Source organism: Triticum urartu, chromosome 7, assembly GCF_003073215.2.
Source record: "Triticum urartu cultivar G1812 chromosome 7, Tu2.1, whole genome shotgun sequence".
NCBI classification, from domain to species: domain Eukaryota; kingdom Viridiplantae; phylum Streptophyta; class Magnoliopsida; order Poales; family Poaceae; genus Triticum; species Triticum urartu.
Window position 1 is genome coordinate 264,813,824 of NC_053028.1, and position 5,059 is coordinate 264,818,882.

The following is a 5,059-nucleotide window of genomic DNA, read 5'->3' on the forward strand; positions in this document are numbered from 1 at the left end:
AAACGAATGACCGAGACACAGTCTTTCCGAAGAGGTCCCCTTAACCGATAGATAGGCCGGTACACCTACAATCCCCTACATCTGCTAGCCCATCATGGAAAGGTTTCCCACAACTTACTCAACTATGCCAGAGCCCATAATGGCATGTGGCTGCACACGGAAGTTTCCAGTATGAATAATTTTATGATCCCTTTGAGCCTGGGTGGCGGTCCATAGGAAAATCACATGGTACCCCGGGATTTCCAAAAAAATACAGGCAATCACTGGTTTCCCCAGGTGCCTCAATCCACCCAAATGTGTATTAAAGTTGCCACCTTAAATTAACCATTAATTAACAACTCACAACTGTCATGGGCACTCTCAAACCCAATCCATGTCTACGAGCATAGCATGGCAATATAAGCATAACGTAGAGGTAACTCCCAAGGTTTGATAATAAAACAGGTGAATAGGTACTACCTCATCTACTTCCCAACCCACAATTTATTCAGATCCTAACCATGCAATTGTTTGAGGGTTGATCTAATGCAATAAAACTGGGTAGTAAAGAGGTATGATCAAAGTGTTACTTGCCTTGCTGATGACCCGTGAAACCTAGAGACTCGATGTAGCACGCTTCACACTCCGGGTACTCTATCGCAATCAAACAAGCATACAATAAGCAATCAAGCAAGGGCACGGGTAAAACTCAAATAAGAGACCTAACTAGAAAGTTCAACTTAAGAACTCCGGTTGGCAAAAAGAATCAAATCAAACGAAGCAACAAAACTTAAACGGCGAAAGAAACAAGCTTTGTTTACTAATATGGACTAAGGTCAAATTTTACAGTAGCAAAAACTTGTTCAAGTTGGTTAATCAGAAAGAGGGTTTCGAGACGAAACTCTAGGCGCTTGAATCGCCTGATTCCGATAAACGAGCGAAAAGTTAAACTAAAACGAAAATTGGATCAAAAATCGCGATCGAAAATAATCGTGGAAAATCCGAGAAAAAGAAAAACCGACGAACAGGCTAACGAACGAATGTTCGCTATCTGCGGCGAAACGGTGAAAACCGTTCAGTAAAATGAACGTACGAACGAGCGTTCGCTAAATAACTAAACCGAGAAAAATAAACCGAACCGAAATCTAAAAAACGGAACTAGGTTTAGAAAAAATCGATTGGTTTTTTTACGTAAACCTAGGCGGCGGCTACCTCCGGCGGAGGTGTGGCTCCGGCGAGGCGGCGCGGGCGGCGGCGAGGCGTGGCGGCGGCGGCGACAGCGGCGGCGGTGGTGAATCGGGCGGGCTAGGGTTTCAGGCGGCGGTGAGGCTGGTTTGGGCTGCGGTGGGCTCGGGGTTGGTGGCTTATAAAAGCCCTCCGGGCGGAGTCCCGCTCAGGTACGGCCCGGAGTCGGTTTGACTTTTTTTTAAATAATTCCGACGTGCAGGAAAAGAAAGAGAAGAAATACTAAATGGACTCCAAAAATCCCGAAATAAATTTTCCCCGTCCTCTAAAAATAGCCGGATAAGGTGAACATTTATTTGGGCCTAAAATTCAATTTTGAAAACCCCATATTTTCCTAATTCAAATAAAATAGCGATAAAACTCCAAATAAAAATCTTATTTGATTTTAGTATTAAATCTCCAATATTTCTATATTTTGAGGAAGTCATTTTATCCTCTCTCTTTTATTTTTATAGAAGAAATATTTGAAGATAAAATAATTAGAATCAAACGATCCTCTTTTCAAAATTTGAGAAAAACTCAAATATGAAAATAACGAAATCCCCAACTCTCTCCGTGGGTCCTTGAGTTGCGTAGAATTTCTAGGATCTAGCCAAAATGCAATAAAATATGCTATGCAATGATGATCTAATGTATAACATTCCAAATTGAAAATTTGGGATGTTACACCTGCTCCTGCGGTGATGTGTTCCACCCCAGCTCAGCTGCTCCAACGACGGAAGGGTTCACCATAGCAGGGATCCGCTCTCCAGACTGTCTTTCGCCGCCTCAGATCTTCTTCCGTGCCGCCGGCAGCCACGACAACTGCATTACCATCATCAACTGAGCAGATGACCTTGAGGACTACACGGGTCCGCAAGAGAGGTCGCACTCTTCCATGTCTGCTTACGTTATGCATCGCTTAATATGATGACATGCTACTTTATTGTTGTGTTCACCTATTAGACTCCGACTCAGGTCCAAACTTATGCTGAAACTTGAGTTTTTAAATGGTTGTGGGGTACATATTGGGGCAACAATCAGTACTATCTGTCTACTATCTAGTTAATCTCGGGTGTCTACTATGAGTTCCATGTTGGGTGCAAACAAACATTAAAGGAGCCATTATCTGTATTTTTTAACTAAAGCTATTATATGCCTGCTATCATTGGTTTTGGGTCTATCCACAGTTTTCTACCTTCACTCTGGATTTGTGCATGCACTCCTTACATAATCTCGCTATGTTTTATTCCTATGCATGTCAGTTATTGTGCACAATGTAACTGAACATGTAGAGCAAAAGAGACGAGCCTTGCGTGGCAATAAAATTTCATGCAGACATCGCTCCATGGTGGGCACAAAGGAAGCCCCCCTCCACCCATTTCCGATTGTAATCAAGAGGAAGATAACTGTTCTGAGGGGGATTCAGAAGCAGAAGACCACTCCTATTTACCCCATGAGGTCTTCGCTCTAACTTGGCATGCTGATGTTGGTAATATCATGCATATGTTGCCTTGCATTGCTTACTGTATACATCAAAGATGTCATCTACTTAGTTTAGACATGCTTTGTGTCAATGCCATCTGTTTAGTTTCTTTATCGTATATGCGAATCATGCAATGCCATCTTGTTTAGCCAGGCATCATATATGTGAATTTTGCAATGCCACCCTGGTTAGCCAGTCATCTTATATGTGAATTATATCATGACATCATTTTTTATTATGTGTTAAATTTGTCAACAATTTTAGTACATTTAATTACTCTTCCTGTGCATCAGCCATTCGACATGGTCATGGAAAAAATCTGGAGTGGAAACAAGGTCTTCAGAGCAGACAATGCTATCTGATGAAGCGCATGTCTTGCTGGTTATAGATAGCTCCTCGGAGGAGGATTCAGAGATAGATGACCAGTCCTATCCCCCCCCCCAAGGTGCATGCTCTAACTTGGCAGGGTTATGTTGCTCATATCGTGCATATGGTATCTTGCATTGCTATGTCATTTGCTTAGTTTAGACATGATTTGTGTGAATGCCACCTGTTTAGTGTCTAATTGCCATATATGTGAATTATGCAATGCCATATTTTTGCAAGACATTATATATGTGAATTATGCAATGATATCTTGTTGCAAGGCATTATATATGTGAATTATGCAATGCCATGCTGTTTAGCCAAGCGTCATATATGTGAATTATATCATGCCGTCCTTTTTTGTATTTCTCATTGCTTTTGTCGACAATGTTTGTATATTCAACTGCTCTTCCTGTGCATCGGCCATTTGAATTGGTGATGGAGAAATCTGGAGAGAAAACAAGGTCTTCAGATCAGACAATGCTACCTGGTGAAGCAGATATGTTGCTGGTTACAGATAGCTCTTCAGAGGAGGATTCAGAGGCAGATGACCAGTCCTATTATCCCCTTGAGGTGTATGCTCAAACTTGGCAGGGTTATATTACTCATATCATGCATATGTTGTATTGCAATGCTTAGTTTTTACATCATATACATGATATTGAATGCCATCTCCTTAGTTGGCACATCATATATGCGATTGCCCTCTGCTCACTTCCTTAGTATATAAATCATATATTTGAATTATATCATGCTATGATGTTTACATAGACAGCATGTATCTGAATTATGGCATGCCAACCCATTTTCTAAAGACATAATATAGTTATATCATCTCATCCTGTTCACATAGTCATCATATTTTGAATTATGTCATTCTATCCATGAATTATATCAAGCCATCATGTTTCCATCGACGGCATGTTTGTGATTTATGGCCTGCCAACCACTTTAATAGGCACAACGTATAGTTATATCATGTCATCATGTTTACCTAGTCATCATATTTTCAAGTATGTCATTCTATCCTGTTTAGTTAGCCATCATACATGTGAAATTGTGTCATGCTATCCTGTTTAATTAGCCATCATATATTTGAAATTATGTCCTGCTATTCTGTTTGGTTAGACAACATAAATGTGAATTATTCCATGCCCTGTTTTCTTCCCTACTATCCATTGCACCTGTCTATCTTACAATGTTTGTACATTCAATTACTTTTCTTGTTTATCAGCCATTTCAATTGGAGGGGGTGATGGCAGTATCTGTGGGAGTAAAAACACGGTCTTTAGAAAAGATCGTGCTACCTGTCGATGGAGATAGAACCACGGTTGTACTTGCCCAAGAACTAGCCCTACCACACATAACCCAGACTCACGCAGATTGTACCCCTACCCAGTTGGACAGAGAACCAGCTACACCCCTTCTAACCCCAACCCCAGCAGATAGTAACCCAGTTCCCGTTGACACATCACCGTCTCCACCACAGAGCACCCAAACACGAGCAGTTAGTAAGGCAACTACAGTGGCCAAAGCATGAGGACCACCACTTCAAACCCCAAGTCAATGCTTAAAGCAGAAGAATAACTGTTCTTAGGTCAGGTTCCATAGCTATGGTTCATACTACTTTTCTCTTGCATCACTATATTTACTCATACCAACTAATTTCAAATTTGAAGGATGCAATTGAAACTCCAATGGCGCAACAGGTATGTTTTAAACCTGTTTCTTTAACGTGTTTGCTGTTGTAACTTGCTCTATGTTGATTTCAGTTTCAATTGAATAAACAGTTATGTTCTCATGCCATGCACATTACAAGTGTTGTTATTGCTATGTAGTTTCCCACACTTATATTCTGTCTATGCTGCTTTGTCTTAAATAGATATGATTCGAACTGTATCTATCTTGATTTGGCAACATAAACTAGAATGATATAGACCATATAGTGACCATACTACATAGATATATGTTTGTTTCATGTTGTTATCCTGTCCACCTTACTAC